The sequence below is a fragment of the Malaclemys terrapin genome, chromosome 13 (genome assembly GCF_027887155.1).
Source record: "Malaclemys terrapin pileata isolate rMalTer1 chromosome 13, rMalTer1.hap1, whole genome shotgun sequence".
In the NCBI taxonomy this organism is placed as follows: domain Eukaryota; kingdom Metazoa; phylum Chordata; order Testudines; family Emydidae; genus Malaclemys; species Malaclemys terrapin.
Window position 1 is genome coordinate 1,554,653 of NC_071517.1, and position 22,999 is coordinate 1,577,651.

The following is a 22,999-nucleotide window of genomic DNA, read 5'->3' on the forward strand; positions in this document are numbered from 1 at the left end:
CACAAACCAGTGCGGCACCTTTTTCAAGGGCCCGAACCAGGCAAGGTTCTTTCTGCTGCGAAGGACCTTGGACTTATGGGGCTCACTGTAACTAGAGGAGTAGATGGAAATTCCAAGGCAGCTTCCTAGGGCTGCTGGGGTGCCAAGGGCTGTTTGAGCCCATCACTAGGAAACCTGCCCTTAAGCTCTACAGGGAGAATCCAATAAAGGGATCCTGAGAGCCAAGGCAGAAGTGACTGGCTTCTAGGCTTTGCCCAATGTCCCCAACAACCTCATTAAGATGAGTCACTCACTGCTAAATCCAATCCAAAATCACAGCACACTAATGTGACTGGGTTTCAGTCTTGGCCATATGTCACAAGCCTAAGTGACAGCCTTTTCGCTATGCTGTCACAGATCCACAGGATTGGTCCTACACCCCCAGCTTTGAAACAGTCTCTTGGAGAACCCCTACAGTGCGCCAGCCCCTTCCTTCAGGGCAGGCCATGCAGCCTCACTGCCTCCTAAGACTGAACCTCTGGCTTCAGCACTCCTTTCTCATACTGTGAGCTCCATTCAGCTAGACACCTGCTAAGAGACTTGTGTACTCTTCAGCATTAATGCACCTCACCAAGTATTCACAGTGACACTCAAGCAGTGTTTTCAAAACGGTCAGGTTTATTAGTCACCCACCACACAGCTCAGGACATCTTCGAGTTAGCACAGAGAAATGAAGGTTACAGCAAAGTCTGTTCTGGTCAGCCCAGAGCACAGCAAAGCTGCAGAAAACTCAATTTTAAGACTCAGGCCAGGTCTAGACTACAAAATTATGTCAACCTAACTCATGTCAGCATACAGCCACCACAGTTATTAAATCGCTTGTGTGCGCACACTTGGCTCCTTGTCTCAGCTGTGCGCATCCTCACCAGAAGCACTTGTATCAATTGTATTGCCAGTGTGGGGCATTGTGGGATGGCTCCTGGATGCCACTAACAGTCAATGTAAGCAATGCAGTGTCTATACTGACACTGTGTTGACCTAACTAGACTCTGTGCTGCTTGGGGAGGTGGTGTTACTAAATCAGCATGGAGAGGGAGGGAGCTGAATTTAAGTGAACATGTTTCCATAGCTAGGTCGATGCAAGGCAGCTAAGGTTGACCTAACCATGTAGTGTAGACCAGACCTGTCTCTCTTTCTGTCTGAACTCCTTAGTCAGTTCCCAGCTGATAGAGCAACCAGCTTTCTCCAGGAGCCAACGCTTATTTCCCCCCCCCAAGACCTCAGTCTATTGTTCTCAAACTGGGGTCTTTCTTTGCTCAGTTTCCCTGCTGAGAGGTGGGAAAATCCATGAGTCATTGCCGCATGCATTGTCTCTCTGGCCCCCTTGTTGATCTTGGTTGGTTTCAACTAGTTCCTTAATGACTCTTCATTCTACCTAGACAAGGAAGTGACACACACATCTGTGTCTCCAAGGGTAGGTCTATACTTACCTCTGGGTCCGGCGGTAAGCAATCAATCCTGGAAGTGCTCGTCGTCGACGCCAGTACTCCTGCTCCGCGAGAGGAGTACGCGGAGTCGACGGGGGAGCCTGCCTGCCACGTCTGGACCCGCAGTAAGTTCGAACTAAGGTACTTCGACTTCAGCTACATTATTCACGTAGCTGAAGTTGCGTATCTTAGTTCGAAGTGGGGGGTTAGTGTGGACCAGGCCCAAGTCTGCCCTGAGAGCAAACTTAATCTGTTTTCCCCCACTGGGTAGGCATGCAACATATGGGGGAAACAGAGGCACAAACATAGGGTCATAAAATTATTATTTTTTAAATTCCCATTTCAACACACATGCCTACATCACAAAACTTGCCTACAGTATAAACTGTGAGTGCCTCACAGCAGAGCCCACCCCTCTTTGAATATCTAAATATTGCACATCATGGATGCTACCAGGGACACACAGACAGGGCCGGCTCCAGGCACCAGCGGAGGAAGCACGTGCCTGGGGCGGCACATGCTAAGGGGAGACATTCCGGCCATTCTTGGGGTGGGACAGTTTGGGCGGCTTTTTTTTTCTTGCTTCGGCAGTTTGAGTGGCAATCTGAGCAGCTTTTTTTTTGCTTGGGGCAACAAAAATGGTAGAGCCGGCACTGCACACAGAGGCAGAATTTACCCGGAGATTCCTCAGGGCTGGGAGAGCAGGTGCGGGGGCCTGCATACCAGGACTCGGGCACACTGACAGAGCTGGGGGGATTGCCAGGACTGGAACAGAGGAGGGGGCAGCCTCAAAGGGGGAAAAACGTTGTTAAACCAGCTTCCAGCTCCCCCAGGATTTTAGGAAGTTCTCTGTGTTTGTGCTCCCCTTTCCCTGGACAGACTGAGGAGCATGGGCAGAGCCAGGAGAACCAGCCCACATTGTACCTGCCTCTAGCCAGGGCTCTCGATGTTTTGCTTTCACATGCACCACAACTGACTCACACTTTTAAAAGTAAAATTAGGAAGGGGGGAGGAACATACAAAAAATTCCTTGGTATCAAGCATTGGAGAAAGTGGGAGAGCCCCACAGGGAGGAGGAAAGTGCTTTTTATGTAATTCACCTTTTGTCATTTAATCACAGCCCTTGATGTCAGCGGCAAGGATCCATTGTATTGCTGGGTCACAGGCTTGTATGCTGGGAAATCTAGGGAATGCATGCTTCTTTGCTCCCCCTCACTAAATGCTAAACTGCATCAGAAAACTTTCCCTCCCTGGTCTGTTCTGCCAAGGAGAGGAGATTTCCTCTCCTCTGAAGCTTATGAAGCAGTGGGAAAATACCAGAGTGCCTTTTCTGGCGTCTGATGAAGTGGGCATTCACCCACGAAAGCTTATGCTCCAATACTTCTGTTAGTCTTAAAGGTGCCACAGGACCCTCTGTTGCTTTTTACAGATTCAGACTAACACGGCTACCCCTCTGATACTTTTCAAAGAAATGTTAATGATGCCCAGAGAAGAGCTAATTATGTGTCAAGGACACAGCTTTGTGCCAGTCTCATACCACTACATGATCAAAGTCCCACGGCAGGGCCGCTATGTCACAGTTGGTCTGTGTGTATCTCTCCGGGGAGCAAGTGGCAGGAGTATGTGTGTGTCTCTTCACTACAGCACAGTAACTGGAGTTACGATAGGTCAGGCACAGGTGTTTGAGGGTCTGAGTGGGCACAGTGAGCACAGGTATTTAACTAGGTTACTTAGGGATCCACTGGCTACATCCAAGAGTTCCAGGGATAAATTTTCCCCATAACACTGGTATAACCCCAACAACTCCAACAGGCTTTTACCAGCCTGACAGAAATTCCCAGCTCTTAAATGTTTGGTGATCAGACTCTGCCTATTGTAAATTATAGAGCTGCATGGACCAACAGGGAGCACAGCAACTGCTAGGGATTAGCTCAATGATTCATCTAGCATCCAAGGCCAATACCAGATGTTTAGAGGAGGAGGTAAGACCCTATAATGGGCAAGTATGCAACTACATACTGACAGATGTCTTCCCAAACTTCCCCCTTATCCCCAGGCAGTTAGTGATTGCCTTTTGTCCTGAAGCAGGATGGTCACTTGCACATTTTATCCTAGTCAATATAACTGTGGATATTCTGACTGTCCATATAAATAGCTCATCCCTTTTGAAATCCCATTAAGCTCTTTGCTTCAATAGTATCTTGTGGCATCGAGTTCCACAGGCTAATTATGCTATGAAAACCATTGCTTCATCCCAGTTTAAATGTGCTGCTTTTCAATTTCACTGTTCTTCTATAATGACAGGTCACAACCAGGAGCCCTCAGCTGGCCTGCTCTTATTTCTGTTAGATGCTTTGAGATGAGTTGAGTAAAACTGAATGCAATGCACTTGCCAACCGTAGAAAGGGGCTGGGGTGCTAGGCAGACATCTTGTTTTAGCAAGATGGGAGAACAGAGGGAAAGTGCGAGTTCATCTGTCCCTTGTGACTGCCAATCAGACAACATGCACAGCTGACCAGGGCACACAGCTGACCAGGGCACACAGCTCCAAGGAGCATGTGGCCCACATGCACATTGTGCAATTCACACTACACTAGTGGTTCTCAACCTGCAGGCCACTTGCAGCCCACTCAGCACACAGCTGCAGCCCATGTGACATCCTCAGGGCCATACAGGTAGTATTGGATGCAGACCACAATGGTAAATAGGTTGAGAAGCACTGTACTACACAAACATGCAGGCCTACCACTGTTGTTACAGGCACTGGCTCAGCAGACAAGAGGGATTTACCAGAAGGTGGCGAGAGTTCAAAGGGGGGAATGCGGAATCTCCCATTTACCCACAGTTATTTCCTCATCGTGCATTGAAACTGTATGGTGATGACAATGCACCAAAACCATCTTCCCTCTCCTAGCCCTTGAGAACCTGCCACAACAAGCCGGTGCTCTGTATTCCGTTCAGATCGCTCTTTGTTAGCTCGGCACAGAAATCGGAGCTGCTAGTCAGACAGAAAGCCTCCATCCCATAATAAACAGCATGAACTATTTATAAACCTGAAAATGTCTTTATTATTATTATTTTTCCCCCAGAAAAATCTTACACAATACTGTTAACTACACCCCACCAAGGACTCACAGGTCTGCAGCGCTGGTATCGCTTCCTCAGGCAGTGCCCAGTGGAACAGATGGCAGTGTGGGCGTTAGGTACCAGCCTCCTGGCAATATGAACATCTGTTACCGTTAGAAAATGCTAATTGCCGTCAATCAGGACAGCACCTACCCACATTTACATGCAAGCACAAAAAAATTACGTCTAAATTTCTCTGAGCACAACACTCATTGCATGCTAAGTAACTGGAGCGACTCAGACACTGCAAGCCAGCCTGGTACGAGTGGCTATGGTACAGATGTAGCACGCCCAGGCTAGACTTGCCCAGTGCAATGCAAATGGCATGAGGGCTAGAAAGGAATGGTAGTTCCTCGCGCCCCTTTCCTCCTCCCTTATTTCTGGGATTTGAAATCACACCACCAGCTGGCCCCACTCTTTAATTTCCAGGGTAGGCAGGCGCCATGTCTCTTTAAATCTCAGGGTCCGGTGCGCATCAGAGGAACGAATCCTGCTAAAATGCAGATTGAGGGAAGACACTAGAGATTCCTCTCTCTACAAGCTCTTCAGGATAACTGGGTATTCCTCTGTTGTCTGATTAAAACCCCCTCCCCAGCTTCCCTCCCACGTGGCAATGGGCAGGAGCACATTCCTGTTAGAATTTACACCCCCTCCTGCCAGTTAGGTCCCGGAGCTCTAAGACGTTTATTGTTGGTGTGGTTCTCTCCCTCCCCACACCAACTCCTTTTGGTTAGAAATCAGATTTTTCCAACACGACTGCAACACAAGGTCAAGCTACCGCAGAAGCACTCTATTGCCTACTGCCAAGGGGTCCCACGGAATGATGTCTAGTAGGCCATATCTTTGGGGCAGGGACCATTTCATATTCTATGTTCAATAGAGAGTCAAGCACATTGTTGGCACTCAGATAATAATGGCCCTAGATATTTTTATGCAACCCCTGCTTTTTCAGGTTTATTAGATCTTCCAGGTTTATTAGATCTCCTTCGGCTAATCCTCCATAGTCCTTCCCTGCAGTACCTCTTGCTATTGTAAATCAGTCTCCTCACCGGAGGCTGGCAACTTTCCAAAGCCCCTAAAAAGGGGGGCATTTGTGCGAATGGGTTTGGGTCCACAGTGTATAACATCGAGATAATCTACTTCATTTCATATGAGAGTTATTTGAATGTAGAGCACCCACCCCAGTCCTGCTCCTTCCATATTATCCACAATATAGGAGCAAGGAGACTCAGCAAAATGAACAGGTTACTATAAAAGTTATCTGTGTTAAAATAGCTTGCAAAATAGCTCAGCTGGTAAGAAATGTACAAGTTAAAACATCAGCAATCCCCTTCACACCATTACTGGGTGACCATGGGACTATAACCCACCTGTCAGCACTGTCGCCTGCCCCCCGTTGCATGGGTTCTCTCACCCCAAAGAGCAGAGGAGCTCTGTCTCTCCCTGACAAAACAGATCCATGCTGCGCAAGTCTTACAGCACGTGCCTACTGCTGAGGAAACATGGGTCTCTGCCTTGAACCTTTGCGTAACCATGGCCTCACCTGCTGTCGCACCATGCACCATGTCCAATAGTCACCCCACCACACACCGAGTGTCCAGCAGGAAAACAACGTGAAGCAGCTTCTACTCCTCATGAGGGGTTCCAGGGGTCACGTCAGATCTCAGTTACTCCTGTCCCTCCCCAAAACGGCGCCTGTCTGAGTACGCCGGGCAGAGTGAGATGGGGCCCGTTCTCCCCCGACGCTGCATCGGCTGCACTGCACCTGGATGGGAGCGAGGGCTGCAGAGATCCCCCCCTCTTCACCTGCATTTCCAGGAGCAAATCCCTCCATTTCTGGAGCAAGGAATCGCTCCTGGCGCCATGAGGCTGTGGGGGTGGGGTGCAAGGGTACCCTCCCCACAGGCGCTGAGGGGGCAGACGGAGAAAACTGCTCCTTCCTCCAGCAGGCTCTAGGCCCCTCCCCCACATCCATTTCCTGGAGGCCGGGGCTCTGCTCACGGGCCCGCTGGTTTGCCCTGGCTTCCCCCACGCATCTGCCCTTGTCTCTCTGCCATGGAGGGGACGCTACCCCTCCCCCCAAACTGGGCCAGGGCTGAGGCTCCCCTCCCCCTCGCTCCGGCCAACTGCCACTTCCAACTGCCACGGAAGCTTCAGGTGCCAACGTTCCACCTGCCACAGCGCTGCTCCCGAGCTGCTCCAGGCGAGGGGCGAGGGAGGGGGCTTAAAGCACGGATCTGCTCCCAAGCCACCACCTCCCTGTATCCTCCTGCTCTCGTCACGTCACCTGGAACTCCCTAGCCAGGCTTGTGCGCCCCACAGCACCCCCGCCCCAGGAGAGAAGTGCCTTCACAAGGAGCGCCCCCAGCTCAGAGTGGCAGGCACCATCTCCCTCTAGCCATTGCACGACCCCAGCAGGGTGCTGGTGCTCTACACGTGGGAGGCGATAGTAACCTTCGCAGTCCTCTATGGCACTGGGAATTCAGCCCATCTACATTAGCTTCCCCATGTTTCAAACACAGGTCAGACAGAGGGGCTGCTATCTGAGCGCCAGTTCCTGTCCGGTGCGAAGCAAGTAGGGACCTTATTCTAGTTCCCAGTGCCCAAGGGTCCTCAGCACGATTAGCCTTAGCCGGCCATCTCAGCAGAGAGCCAAGCACTGAGTGAGCTCCCATCTCTGCCCAGGGCAGGACCAGCATGCACTGGCTGGGTGGCTGGGAGTAGTGTGGGGAGTTTGCCCAGCCACTGCCAGGACTGTCCTGCTCTGGGGACAGACCAGGTGGGTGTACCCTGATCTCCAGGGCCCTCCGCCTGGTACCGCAGAAGGGTGCTTTTTTAAGAAAATGAAGTTACAGAGGGATATATATATTTATTTTTTTTTTTTAAATCTTCGCAACTGATTTAGAGCCTGGCTCTGCCCACGTGACTCACAGACCTGCTCCTTTGGCTCTGGTGAGACAGCTCATGGGCCAATGCTTGCAGCTGCCATAATCTTACCTTACCTCCTCATCACTCTCTTCACTTGGGGCTTCCAGCCCAGCCAGCCGCCCCACCCCATGGAATCCACCGCGCCAATTCACTTGCCACGGTGATGTCTTGCCCAGTCATACAAACTGCAGAAGCACCAACTCTGGCCTTTAGAGAAAGCCCAGCCTGGCCCCGAACTTCTCCCGAGAAAGAGAGATTGCCCCACAGGCTGGGGAAGTGGTGGCACAAGGTTTGGGAGCTCTCAAGACATTTCAGAGGAGACCCGGCACACGTGCATTGTCTGGCTCTCGTTCTAGAACTGTAACGTGGGGGGAGGCAGGTAATCACAATATGGTTCAGTCCCTTCTAACCATTATGTAATGGTTACTGGGCTTTGGCTCCTTCCCCTAGTCCACCCCACATCCCTCCTCAGGATTGGCTTCCTGACTAACTCCCACTGGCAGGAGCAGGTTGTAGCACCGCTGCTTCCTGCTGCTCCAACCATTACTCAGCAAGTGAGGGAATCACTCCGTGCTCCAAGGTCACTCAAAAACACCATCTGTCCACGCAGTGCCTGCCGCTCCCCCAGAGAGTGTGCGAGAGAGAAATTATTCCAACACGCTGAAGGCCACGTCCCCTCCCCCTTCCCCCACCCTCCATTCTAGAGGCAGCCAGCACAAAGTCAGTCCAACTGCAGTTCGAGTGCTAGCTTGGTCCGGACTGGGACCTTAACAGCCTGTGGAGCTGGTGAGCCTAAGGCAGCTACAACATTCCCTGGCCAATCTGCAACTCCCCAGATAGCCCTCTGACACTAGTGTGCTGAGAGCCCCCTCCTGTATCACCCCCCGATTATGAAGTCGGAAGAAACAACAGTTCTCTGGCTCTGGGACATGGCAGGTGCTGCTCTCTGTGCTCATGAAGGGGAGTACACAGTCTGGCCTCCTCACCCCCACCCCAAGAGCCACCCCTCCAGAACCTGCTGCTTCCAGGCAAAGGATAAACACCGGCGCCTTCACCCCACAAGGTCCTGGGACAAAATCCCAAGACATCAAACAAAGGGGATGAAAAAACCCCTTCCACCATGCAGCTGAGCACAGCCCCAAGGAGCAGAGGGGCTCTCCAGGTATGTCTACACTGCAATATAAACCCAGGGTTAGTTGGACTCAAGTGAGCTCACTTTGCAAAAGGCCTGATTGGTTCGCCCTCCATTGCAAACCCAGGAGGCTCTCTGACCGCGTACTTGCAGATTGGTGATCAGAACAGAATGGATTAATGCGGACCTAAGCTGCTGCCATTTGCAAAGTGGGGGCGGCGTCCATTTTCAACAGAGTGGATTGCAGATTGTTGGGCTAGAGAGGACTAAGGAAATTGTCCCGTGGAATTGTGGGATACTTCCAGATGACTCCCGGGACCCATGTCAAGCAGGGCAGCATCTACACTGCAAAGCAATAGGGCTCGGACCCTGAGTCCTGGCTTAACTCGAGCTCAGAGCCCCCAGCCCTGCAGGGTCCTGGGACCTTGGGTCCGAGCCCTGGGTTAGCGCAATTGCAGTGTAGACACAAGGGGTTTAGGCTGAAGCTCAGGCTTATGTTGCAGTGTAGACATACCCATAGTGTGCACAGCCTAGCCACCCCAACTCTACAAGCTATAGCCACCACAGAGGCAGTCCAGGCCCACTGTTGTGCTGGAGAGACTACCTTATTCATATCAACACATGCCCCCTATCCACACCCTTGCCAAAAAGGAAGCACATTTGGGTGACAAATAACACTCTGGGAGAAAGTGTTTCAAGTGAGCAGAGCTGCTGGGACGCAGACAGGCTGCCTCTGTAAATATGAATGCTCCAGCCAGACAGATGCTGGGAAAAGCTCCTGGTCAAGAGGGGAGGGCAAGCATCTTGTTCAGACCCGTCCTTTAGATCTTGCCATGAGCGTTACACGTTGCCGAAGACAGAATACATTCACAGAAGCCAAAATTCTGGCTCTCGAGCACAGCCTGCTCCGCCAGGCTGGGGAGGGAGGAATGCCTTCCAAAACAGCCAAGTGAAACAGTGCCCTGCAGCCACTACTCTCCTCTCCAGACTCCTGCACAACCCCGTTTGCAGGGGCAACGGAGCAGCCTTGCAGGGGATACACTGGCCCTGCCCTGTCCATCCCCAACTCTGAAACACACCCCTCCCCAGGGCCGGTGTAATCGCTAGGTGAACTAGGCGGCCTCCTAGGGCGCCAAGTTTTGGGGGCACCAAAAAGCGGTGCCCCAAATTTTTTTTTACACTACAGTGGAGTCACATCTTACGCGGGGGTTAGGTTCTAAGGTCAGCGCGTAAGAGGAAAATCGCGTATAGTGAAAATTACCATAAAGTACAGTACACACAGTATACACCAGAGGTGGCACGCGAGCGGATTTTTTTTTAATGGCAGGCTGCGGGTCCCAGCCGTCGCTGAGCCCACTGCCAACCAGGGTCCCAGCTGCCAGTCGGGGTCCCAGCTGCCGGCCCCACTCAGCCCGCTCAGCCCACTGCCAGCTGGGGTCCCAGCCGGCGGCTCCACTCAGCTTCCTGCCAACCTGGGTGAACGGAACCCCAGACTGTCAGCAGGCTGAGCGGGGCCGGCGGCCAGGACCCCAGACCGGCAGTGGGCTGAGTTTCTCAGCCCACTGCCAGTCTGGGATTCTGTCCACGGTTCCTGGCAGCCGGCCTGGGATTCCGGTCTGGGGTTCCGTCCGCTGGCTCCTGCCAGCCGGGGTCCCGGCCACTGGTCCGCTCAGCCCGCTGCCAGCTGAGTGAATGGAACCGACTGGCAGCGACATAAGATGTGACTCCACTGTATTCATTTTTGAAAGTTTATAATAAGCGATGCTCCGGGGAGAGAGGAAGGCGGGGCACAAGATGGAAGTTTTGCCTAGGGCACAAAATATCCTTGCACTGGCCCTGCCCCTCCCCGTGCACAAACCCCGGTCAAAAGGCCCTTCAGAGCCACAGAGAGGGGGCAGGAATGACCTCAGACATCATGTCCACTCCACACATATTATTTATAATTCAACTCACACCCAAAGCAAGACACAGCGTGAGCTCCCATGGCGTCCTGATCATTCACAGAGACCGCAGGAGACCATGCTGATCATTCACAGACACCATGCTGCCTCAGCATTCCCCCCAGGTAGAGACACATTACAAGCCAGGTCAGGGAAGTGGGATAGTTATGGGGAGCTGGAGTCACCTGCACCTGAAATGGGTAGAAAGCTATAGTCACCATTCCTGGGTTGCCATATGTATATCCAAGGATATCACAATGAGAAACCCATTTTTAACAAAGCCATGCACACAGCACTTCTTTGCCCCATTTGCACCCACATAGCCACTAGCTGCCACATCCCCTACCTTTCCTGTTCTCTTGGCCAGGACATAAACCTTTTAGGCTGGGTTGCTTTAGATTCTTCTAAACTAACAATTTGAGTTCAAGCCAGTTCTGAACAAAGAGATGGCAAACTGTGACATCAGAGATAACTCAGCCAAGAAATAAGTATTTGACTTTGGTTTATTTGCAATCTTATTGAAGGAAGTTCTTCAAGAGTGCCTAATGGATTTAGGAGCACACATCCCATTTAAAGCCAATGGGGCGTGTGGCTATTCAGAAATGTTCAACATCTCCCCAAAAGCCCTCCTGTCACGCGTCACAGCTGTGAAATATACCTTCTGATGAGAGAACCAGCAGCACTATCTATTCTTTGTGAGCAGTAGTAATAATCCGTTCTTAACACTTTTCATCCATAGATCACCGCACCATTCTCCCCATTGTACACAGAGGGAAAGTGATTTGCCCAAGGAGACATGGTGAATCAGTACCAGAGGTGAGAACAGAACCCAGGAGTCCTGTGTCTTATCCAGTGGAACAGAGTGCTCTGCCAATGCTAGGGCAAGGGATTCTCCCATCTCAGTGTCCTGCACAGGTCTGTGATGCCCGGAATATTCCCAGCCCAGGGATCCTGCACCGGCACCCCAGCCCGTGGACTCGCCTTTGTGGTCCCATTGCTGATTCCCGTTGTGCTGCGAGATTGTTTCCATACGGGAGCAGCCAGCAGAGCCGCCAGCTCCCAGCTCCAGTGCTTAACACTACATCTGGAAACTCTTCTCACCCTTAATTGTTCTTAATGCTTTAATACACCGAGTGACTAATAGACACTAATTGGGCGGCTTTAGCAGTGAGAGCACGCAGGGAGCATGGCTGGCAGCGCCCTCTGTGCCGAGCTGGTACTCTCCCAGCCATATATCTGCCATCACATTACAGACATCATAAATCACCAGCACACACACACAAAAAAGCTAGTCTAATTCTCTCTGTTGCCCCTCTGCAAAGATAGGCACAGAGCTTGAACCCTGAGTGCAGCAAAGACAACTTGAGACAGAAGCAGACAGCTTCTCTGACCACTCCATCTGGCAACTCGCACCGATGAGCAGAGGGGCGACACACCTGCAGTCTCAGCCATTTCGCTGACTTCCATTACTTCCAAAACCATCCCAATAGCCTTAAACACAATGCCACCCCTCAAAACCATCCCATCGCAGCGCTGACTCACATCACACGGCGGCCACTCGCTCATGGACATTTGGCCCCACTGCAGGTAGTTATGAGCTGTGCATTTTGGACCTGTCGTTGAGGCTCCACATTTAAGGGTGTGAGCCAGTTTCCACTCAAAGCCTGACTGGATCCCCCCCTCCAATCTAACTTTCTGAAAAAGGCTCCCAGAACATGCCCTTCTCCATCACTCGCTCAATAACACCCCTTAGCACAGGACCTCTCCCCAGTGGCGTTTAGCACAGGGTTTTGGGAAGCATGCTCTTCACCGTTACTGCTGATGCACGCAATGTCCCACTCCTGCTCAACCCACTTTTACATGCTGGGCACCCCCTATGTTGGGATCTGGTTTAACCTTCAGACCTCAAGCAGACACAGGAAGGCAAGTGATGGATGGGCACAGGGGGCACAGTAACTCTCAGAGGATTTATGGGTAGCAGGGCGGCACTGCTGGGGAGCTGGGGAAGAAGAAATGAGTTGCAACAAAAGGGCTCAGGGTTTCACTACTGGGTTATGAAGTTGGAAGAGACTTGTGGATATATGGCATAGGGCTGCAGTGGTCTAGTGAGTTATGAGCTTAGGGCCAAGAATTAGAACTGTTGGGTTCTATTCAGGTTTGCCACAGACTTGCTGTGTGACCTTGGGTGGGCCACTTAGTGTTACTGAGCCTCAATTTTCACATCTGTAAAATGGGGATGCCGCTGAGCCATCTTTGCAAAGCATCTTGAGATTCCCAGGGGCTTGCTAAGTGTCAAGTATAATCATCATTACTGCACGCCCCATGAGCGCAACACTAGCTAGCACAACTGGTACTGTCTGCTCCAGACCAGCCTAAGATGTAACTAGCACGGACCAGAGGAAGACAGAGCTGGAAGGTACCTCCTGGGTTGAATCTAGTCATTTGCTATGGCAGGCAACTCCACCATATGATCCCATTCATACATTTATCAAGTTCCTTCTTCAAACTAGTTGGGTTGTTTGCCCCCACTCTTCCTAGTGGGAGGCTGTTCCAGAACCTCCCTCCTCTAATAATTAGAAATCATCTTCTACTTTCCAGCCTGTGGCTCTGTCTACACTACAGCCGATGTCACTCAGGGGTGTGAATATCCCCACCCCGAGCGACATACATTACACCGACGTAAGCGCTCCTGTGCACAGGGCTATGCTGCTCCCGTCGGCATAGAGCGTCTGGGGAAGGTCTATATGAACAGCATTGCACCGGCGCAGCAGCATCAACACAACCGCATCACTGCAGCGCTGTACATATAGACATGGCCTAAAAGTATTCGCGGACAGTTTGTCTCCATTTGTTCTGGTGCCAGCATTGTCCTTTAGCGTCAATAGCGTCTCGCTCTCCCTGGGGTTTACCCCCAACGTGTTTAGAGACAGCAATCAGATCCCCTCTGAGCCTTCACTTTGCTAGGCTGAACAAGTCAAGCTCCTTTAGTCTCCTCTGGTCAGCTCGGCTCTCCACTCCCCCGCTCACCCTAGGAGACCTTCTCTGCACCTGCTCCAGTCTGAATTCAGCTTTCTGGAGGTGGGGGGACCAGAAGTGCACACGGTATTGCAGGTGAGATCTTGCCAGTGCCTTGTACAATGGCATTAATCCTTCCCTATCTGTACTGGAAATACTGAGCGCATACATCCTAGGATCGCATTTACCTTTCTCACAGCCGCATCAGTCCTCCTGTGATTGACAAGTACACCTAGGTCTTTCTCCTTCTCTGTTGTTTCTGAGAAGCCCACAGCTTATAGCAGAAAGTCTTATTATAGGGCATGACTTTGCACTATTAAATTTCATCCAGGGTGTTGGGCTGGCTGGTCATTCTGTTGGGGGTTATTCCCTTGAGCAGACAGCACCTCAAGGCCAAGCCCTTTGGCTCAGTGACTCTGGGGTGTGTGTGGGGAGGAGACACTGCTCGCCCCTCTCTTAGGAGGCCTGGCCTGCATGCGCACAGGACTGGCTGCTCTCACCAGCACATTCTGCACCAGCAGCAGCACTGCTTTGGACTACATCTCATAGGCTGGCAGGTAAGAGGAGGAAGGCAGCTGCCCGCTATCCAGTCTGCCAGCTCAGCCTCCTCTGCGACCATGGGAACACAGGGTGTTCACTGAAGTTGCCCTACAGTAGGAAATAGACACAAATCTCCTGGAATTTATTATATGATAACTAGCTTGGAAAAGCTAAATTAAATCCACAGCCAAGAAACTGACTTTCAAGCGTGACCTAATTTACTTTCTTGAAGAAGGGAGAGGAGCTGGGGTGGGAGGGATGGGGTAATACCTTTGGCAGTCATTCATAGGATGACCTCTCTTTGCAGCTGCTCACACCTTCCTCCTCCCCCCCTCCCACTCCTCTCTTCAGCCTCACCAGCCACTTTGGGGATGGAGCTGCACAGCCTTTCATGTCTAAGCGGATCTAGCACTCCCACTCACTGGAACAAAAGCACCTTGAGGGCTCCCCTTTTAGATGTTTTTTCCTTTAAGCAGCGCTTTCTTCCCGGGGGGTTCCATCAGATTTCAGGCTGACAGAGAGTATATTTGCAGAAGCTAAGTTACACTGTGTTCTCTCCTTGATCCAGGCCTCTTCTGCATCCCATTAACCCAATCTTCATGCAAAGCCCCCAGCATCCTCACTTGAAGTTTGTGGCTTGGAAACCAATGCCCTCTTGCAAGGCCTCAAGCGAGAACAAGCCCTCCCGCCCCGCCCTTCCCCAAGAGAGGAAGTTGAAGGACAGCAAGGAAAGCAAGACAGAGAAAATGTGGGTGGGGAAATGCTAGGGGTTGGGAGAGTAATTGGTGTAATGCTCTAGCCCAGAGATTTCCAGACTCTGGCCCATGGAGGCCTGACTGGCCACAGGCGGCCGGCTCCTTCTCCTTGTTTCCAGCAGCTAAGGCCATGTCTTCACCACACGAACAGGGAGGTTTTGACTCAATGGAAAAAACAGAGAAGCCCAGACACAGGTTGATTTTACCTCAATGTAGTTGAGATCAACCCTATACTCCTCACCTGAGGTGTTAATCTTGATTACATGGAGGTAACAACCACTTGTACCTTCCCTCCACTAGGGGAGACTCACTGGATGTCAAATGCACACCTAGTGTTGCAGCGAATACCTAGCCAGAATCACAGTAAGAGAAGCTAAACGTACATCAAACACTTCCCCCGGGTTATGATGTGACTGTAAACTGGAGGAGAGGGGGATCCATTGGATGGCCAATGGGAGGGGAGGTGCCCCCAAGACACTCAGGGCTTGTCTACACTGGCAATTAACAGCGCTGCAACTTTCTCGCTCAGGGGTGTGAAAAAAACATCCCCCTGAACGTAGCAAGTTGCGGTGATGTAAAGTGCCAGTGTAAACAGTGCCCAGGCATTGGCAGCTGCACCCCTTGTTGAGGTGGGTTTTTTAGAGCACTGGGAGAGCGCTTTAGCATTGCTAGTGAAGACTAACCCTCAATCAAAGGCTGCCCTACACACCAAATGGAACCAAAATAGTTCAGCCACTAACTTATTCTGGAATAGCAGTGACCTATTTCAGTGTTGCTTAAGTGGGTAAAAAACAACACAAGCTAAGTCAACATAAGAGATTTATACTGGGCCAAGAGTGACCGCAAGAGACTGGCACGGAAACACCATGTGGTGCAAGCTAAAATCCATTTCATTCTTGGGGTGCCAGGTCGTGTGCAGACCAGCCCTAAGATGTGCTCCTGGGGTGAAAAAGTCTGAGCACCCCCTGCTCTAGGCTTCCACCTCCATGGGATGCAAGTCTGGTGAGCTCAGCCTACTCCCTTTGCCCAATGACTGAGACCACCTCCATTCTTCGGTACGATTCAGGGTGACTGGCAGCCTCTGCTCAGGAGACACTCATGCCTGCAAGAACAGGGATGCTACAAGCTAGGACTGAGGTGCACAGCAGAGCTGCGAGTGGGGTGCCGTTGGACTGCAATAGCTAGTGGGTCTCCAAGAGAGGACTGGCAAAGTAAGAGTGAGGGTTAGGGCTGGAATAGCAGAGTGCTGCTGTTCTGGACCGAGGCGCACTGGCAGAGTTGTGTGTGGGAAGCTTGCATAATAATGCCTGCCCACACAACGCCTGCTTGTAGCCAGCGTGATCAAAACCTCACTTGCATGAGCAATATCATCCACCCAAAGTTTGGAAAAAGACGAAAAAGCTTCAAGGTGATATACAGAGCTCAGCTTCCTTTGCTCCCTTCAAACAGATTAATGCAGCTAGGGAAATAGGCCTGTGCCGCCTCTTCATAGAGGCAAGGCTTCTCTTTAATCCGTCTCTCAGGACGACCTCTGCCCCCAGCGCCGGGATGAAGATTCTCAAAATCTCGTTCCTTATTTTACGATTTCAGGGCATGCACTGGAGATTGACAAAAGAACGGAGAAATTAACGTGCAAAAAGCAGCCACTGCAAGGCAGAGAGATGCACAATAGCCAGCCTGCCCAGCCTCTCGCTCCTCGGACATACAGCAGCAAGCTAGCTGGGGAGGGACAGGCTGTTCCCACCTCCCAAAACCAAAAGGGACCACGAACTCCTGCTGCCAAAAGGTTACATGGCTGTGATGGACCAGAGCCATCAGGTCTGGCGTTGGCCCTTCTGAGGAGATGTCTACACTAGATATTTTTTTTTAAACCTGGGGTTGGCTGCGATCAAGGTAAAAACTACAGTGCCTGGTCTCTTCTAGGATTTTACGGAGAGATCACGATCTCCAAGTAAAGACGCACTTTTTGGGGCGGAGCTGGGGAGGGGGGCACTAAAGACACAGCCGCATTGGCATCTAAGAGATCCTTGCAGCCAGCTCTCCAGATCAGATCCTGGAAGGAAAGGCCACGTTTCCAAACCCGGATGCATGGTTTGCATGGACAAACAGGCACAGTGGGGCAAAAGGGTCCTACTGTATGTGCAGTAGGTTGCACTGAGCAAACAAGTCAGATGGTTTTGGAAAATCTGCCCAGCATCAGCACTCAGGGGTGGACTGTGAAACTGGGGGCAGAGGGGAGGGGCAACCAATTCTGCTCCACTAAAGATAATGAAAATGGACAGAAAACCCCTTTGTTGGCATTAGGCATCTTTTCCATCTGCCACCAGCTGAGGTCAGTGCTCCCAAAGTCACATAGCTTCCAGAGGCTGTTCCACCTGGCCTCGCTCCATCTGTGATCCTGCTCCATCCCAACCAGTAGGTCAGACACCTCGCTCTGCCTGGCCACACCACAATCCTCCCAGGAGCAGCTGCACTTTACTGCTGTACTTAAGGCTGGAAAGGAAAGATACTGAGGGCTGGGTCTAGGGGAGAATGTAGCACTAGTGTAACCTAAGGTGTGAATTTAAATCGGTGTAACTGAGCAATGAACTGGAGAGGGGAGACACTACAGTGAGAAGGGGCCATGCGTACGTACACAGACACATAGGGGAGGGCAGGGGGAGGAGCTACGCTACGGGGAACAGAGACAGTATTTGATAGTGGATCTCACAGTTGGATTGTGGACATAGAACGTTAGTTTTGCATCGTGTATGTGATGTCAATACACATTTGTGCGTGATGGTGCAGGGCTGTTTGCGTCTGGGTGCATGCGCACACCTTGGTAATTCCTCCTTTCTCTCAGTAAGATTTTCCAGGCCTGTACTTGGAACAAAGCTTCTCCCCAGGCTGAGAACTCTTACAACTCTGACACTACACCCCACGAGGCACAGCTGGGGAGACAGCAGCCGGCAGAATAAATGCACCCTGGGTATGCCCCCGTGTCTCATCCTCCCACCAGGACCCGAACACTGTCATGGGGCCGGATCCTTCCTGCAGTCTTTCCCCTGAAGGTTCCCACTGTCCAGCTCCCTTCACAAGGGGCTGGAACCAGGGCACCTGCACAAACGTGGCTATGAAGTCCCCCTTTACTGGAATGCTTGTGTAAGATTTCCAAGGGGAGTGCATCACACACGCCCCTGCTCCCCACAGCACCTAGAGGGTAAAATCTCATGTCCCAGCTGTAGAACACCCAGCCTCCCCCACCTCCTCTGCTCAGCCAGAGTCTCACCTCCAAGGAGGGGCACCTCTCACTGAGGGCACTGTGGGTCTGGGCCTGGGGCGGTTACTTCACGAACTTTGCTGGCCCTCAGAGTCGGAGGCAAGAGCCGTCAGGGTCTCCGTGGCAACTCCTGAACCTGAAAGAAAGAGAGGGAAACTCCAGTTCCTGTTCCTATCCCAGTGTCCTTATCAATAATAAAGGAGGGAGGAGGATGCAGACAGCAGAAAAGCTCAATTGTTTCTAAATGGCACAGTTTCCATGTGGCAACACAGACTTAATTAAGTTTCTTTTATTATTATTAGAATAGGAGTGCCTCATGGGTAGCCGCTCTGAATCCCACGTGCATTGGCTTGTGAGCAGAAATGCAACAGCCCCATCTACCCAGGGACACTTCCACCCCCCGAGATTGTGGGCCTACCATCCGCTTTTCTCACCCTACAGGATGGTCCCAGGCAAAGCCCAGCGTCATCTTTGAGCTTGTACCTCAGAAGATCCAAGTGTAAACCACAGGTGCCCCCTGCCGCAGCCCTGGCCACTCACACTGGCTACAGCGCAGCATTAAGAATCCAGGAACCCAAGCTCCCACTGTGAATGGGAAGAGATGGGGGCCTCTGGCACATGTGGTCACATTAGTGAAAGGAAAGAGACCCATGATGCCCTAGACAACCCGGCTACATAGGCAGCCCTGGAGAAGCACACTTCACCCCTACCCTGCTGTCCCTGGGCACAAAGCAGGTTAACAACAGACGCTTCATTCCAAGCATAGGCCTGCATGAGTCTGAAGGCTCGACATTCCCTGCGTTAACATCTCTGGCTCAGCCTCCAGGTCTGAAAGGGAGAAGAAGTGCCCTGCTCCCAGCTCAGCCAGCCCCAGGAGTGCAAGTACCAAGGCAATTCCTCCCTTTGTAGGGTACGAGTAGCATGCTTGGGCTGGGTCTGTGGGAGGGTGTCCCACGGAGCAGTGTTTGGGGGATTCTTGGCTGTGCTGCGGACATCAGAGAAAGGCATACCATTTTTAAATCCCTTTGCCTGCCCACTCCCCCTCCTTTCTTTGAAAGCCGCAGCTTCGTCCCACATTGATCGCGACAGGTTTGTTTTGTTTTTCGCGACCCAATGGAATGGAAAATAATTTAACAGCTCGTCCCCTACTATAATGGGACTTTTTCCCTTACTCCTCACTAGGAAGACCATCAATCACAGCGCTGAATGGAATACATCCACCCCATGACCTCAGCCATGCAGTTCCCCCACCCCCCACCTGTGAATTATGGAGACCGCATCGCTTGGTGGGACAGGCTCAATGCTCCAGCTTCAAGCTGAAAGCAGAGATTTATCCCTGTGGCGGAATAGGGGGCATAGGCCAGAAGATAAGTCACAGAAAAGCCGCAGGAGCCTCTCTCAAGGTCCTCCAAGGTTGGCTCGTTAAAAAGCAAGGAGAGGAGAAAAAAATGCCCGCAGTGGCGCAGCTCACAAATAACCCTCCAGCTTGCAAATAAAAGAAAAGCTGAAAGGGAGCCTGGCACCTGGGATGGGCTCTGCAGCAGTGCCAGCTAAGTTCATCTGCTGGAGGCCCTGCTGCAAAGCGCCTGGGCCGCAGGACCTGTGAAATGGACAGCTCCCCGAGCACCCATCTCATCAGGGAGCCAGGAAATGAACCCGGTCAGTGCTCATATGGGGGCTGTCACTTTCTATCTGGTGCAGTAGCGTGACAGTCCCCATCTTGCACTGCCTGCTGTAGTACTGGAGGAAGGGAAGAGAGGGAAGCAGCCCTTCAAACTCCAGCCAGGGGGCAGACGCAAAGGAGGGCAGGTGGAATCCAAACACCACGCACTGTACTGCCTCTGCCAACTCAGAGGAGATGCTGGGAGAGCAGCTCCCTTCTTCCCCCAGAGTTGCACGGCTCACTCTCCTGCCCCCAGCGTTGCAAGGGCAAAGGGCAGGGTAATGGGAGCAGGTGTTGCCCTGGGTGGAAATGGTTCATCATGCACAGTACCAGCTGTTCAGCAGGCCCAGGAGAAGGCAGATCTCACTGACTGTGGCACAGAAGGCAGCATCCCTCCCTCGGTGGTCATGCCCACCCCTCCTTCCCCAGAAGACCCTGACACAGCTGCCAGAGTAGAACCCCCACCCCCAGGAATAGGCAGGGATCAGTTCTGTGGGATTCACCCCTCACAGGCCATAACAGGAGTGGAGCAGTAGGGCTGAAACCTGTGCTGCACCTCAATCCCTAACCAGCTGTACCACGCGGGGGGCTGGTGGGATTCTTCCCTCCCTCCTCCCGCAGCACCTGAGCTGTTGGCCTGGGCTGAGGCACCTCCCAGGAGATTGGCACAGTCCTGAAGGCCAGTGTGTGGCCTGCTAGGCACAATCGCGTTCCTCCGGCTCAATAATTAAACCTCTGCCTGGGAACCGGAGGGGCTCGGTAATTGAAGTAGCCTCAGGCCGTGGAGGTTCCATATGGCCAGAGCGAAGCGACGCAGCCCCTAGTGCCGGTGCCGGCCCAGCTCCTGGCCAGAGGCAGTGGGACACGGAAGTGCTGGGCAGCAGAAGGGAACAAACTCGCTCTCCAAGTGGGGGCAGCTTTGCTCTTCATGTCTCTCTCCATCCCCAACTGCCAGGCTCCATGCCCTCCCCGCCCCAGCTAGGGTGGGGTCTGGCTTGGGAAGTGGCACTTACTTGGCTGAATAGGGGGTGGTGTTGGAAGAAGCTGGTGGATCGCCCCAGGCTGCCTGCCCCATGCACACTCCCATGCAGCAACGGGCCCCCCAGAGCTGTTCCACATCACGCACACCCAGAAACCCAAAGAAAGAATCACCACCCTTCCCCCAAGGCAACAAAACACAGACGGGGTGCTGTGGCCTCAGGGCTCTTCCTCACCCCCAGGAGCCAAGGGGAGAGGGCCCTGGACCTCTAGGGAGCCTGGAAGGAAGAGCCGGAGGCACAGGCCAAATGAGAACAGGGATACGCCGTCAGGAGTGGAGGGGAGCCAGGACAGAGATGCTGGCACTTGGGCTGGGGGTGGTAGGCCAGACACCAGAGCCACTGGAAAGAGCCTGCTCAGATGGTGACTCCAGCAGAAGATGGCCAGACAGCTCAGACACCCAAGGCCCCACTCCTCCAGCCACCACCAAACTGGGGGCAGTTCTAGAATTCCCACCCCCCAGGACAGCAGCACAGAGCCTGCGATAGCAAAGGCAAAGCGGACACGACAGTGGGCTCACATCCTGTTACCCCAGCGGCACGGCTCATCGGCTGCCATGACAGTCACAAGCAGATTCCCATCAGCCACTCTAGTAACAGCTGTTTACAAAGTCATCAGCAAGTAAAATCCATCTGCCCAGTCCCAGAGAGAGCATGGTCTTGTCTGGCCTGCCCTCCTCACCAGCCGGGGAAGGAAACAACGAGCAGTACCTGCTATAAGAGCATCCTTCTTCAGAGGGGTTAAAGTAGTTTACACACAGCTGGCCTCCCACTGAAAGACTAGGGAGTGCAGGGAGAGGGAAGTGACTGGGTCGAGGTTATAGTCACTGGCAGAGCTTGGAATGGAACCCAGGAGTCCTGGTTCGCTGTTCCCTGTTCTGACCATTAGTTAACGCTGCCTACTGCAGCCAGCCTCCCCCTGCTACATGCACTGGTTATCCACCAACCCGACAGGCTGCTCTTTCTCTCCCCATAGCTTGCTCCAGCCCTACAGAGGTTTAATGTGAGAACAAAGCAGCAAATTCATGTATTTCTTCTCAGTGTTCAAATCCCAGAACGTCCCCTGCCCTGTGATTCCGCTGCACAATTCAGTCCCCGAGTCTCTTCACCTGAACAGACACTTGCTCCTGGAGGGAGCTGTGCCCACGGGGCCCTGCAGACAGGAGGGAGGCAGCAGGGAAGCCCCGCTGGGCAGAGGGGTGATGCCAAGCCTGTCACTGGAGGGAATGGCTCTATCCTGATCCTGAAGCCGGTCTCTGCTTTACAATAACTAATTAGCCAGGGTGAAAGGTTATGGCAGGAACTCCCAGCCCTGCTCCCCCACATAGCCCTTTCCAAGCCCTCACTAAGGAAAAACCATCTCCTGCTCATCATACACTGAGCTCAGTCACCCATCCCTGCCTGGCAGCATCAGAATCCACCACTGTCACTGAACTTGGGGCAGATGCATCAAACAGCACCAGTCCTCTCCTAGATGTGCTATCACCGAGCTCTGCCCAGGCCACAACACACTGAAAGACGCAAACACAGACCCTGGAATCCCCATGCCTGGATTTAGCACCAGGGAACCTGGATTCCTGCCACAACATCCTATCAAAACTCACCACTCAGCACAAGGACACTGGGCAGAGGAGGCTGCTGCCCTCCCGGGGGTGAAGAGCCTCATGAAGTTGTCCAGCACTGCAAGGCACAAAGCCAGCTCCACTGCAGAAAGTGTTAATGTTTCCATCCCACTGCAGAACACATGACACACAACCCAGAGAAAGAACAAACCTGGGAAGTAACTTGGTTACTAACAAAAAGTTCTGACCTGCCCAAACTCACTGGAATTCCCCTTCACCTAACTACACCCCCTCCTTAGTCTGCCTACTCCTGATTAACATGCACATCACCAAAGCTCACTCCTCCCCCTGCACTCCATGCCTCTCATCCAGCCCCCTCCATCAGATCCACCTTTGAAGTCAATTTGTCATGGCCCAATTTTCTAAACCACTCTGCAGAGAAGCCCAATTGCTGTTCTCCCTTAAATTAATCTCTGTTTGTGGCTCCTCTTCCCTCTCCCTCTGATTAATTTTAAGTTACAAGAAACTAGCTCTGAGTTCAGGGTTAAATGGGGATTCAATTGTTTGGGATTTTTA

At 52.3% G+C, this 22,999-nt stretch overlaps 1 protein-coding gene across 10 annotated transcripts in view; it reads right to left on the bottom strand.

Moving 5' to 3' along the window:
- The window catches only part of RBFOX3 (RNA binding fox-1 homolog 3), a 333,267-nt gene that overhangs the window by 230,662 nt on the left and 79,606 nt on the right, over positions 1-22,999 (bottom strand). For all 10 annotated transcript variants that reach the window (XM_054048042.1, XM_054048041.1, XM_054048048.1 and 7 more), the window contains exon 2: positions 18,171-18,297. The gene's annotated coding sequence lies outside the window, so the exon portion shown is untranslated. The remainder of the gene's footprint in view (positions 1-18,170; positions 18,298-22,999) is intronic.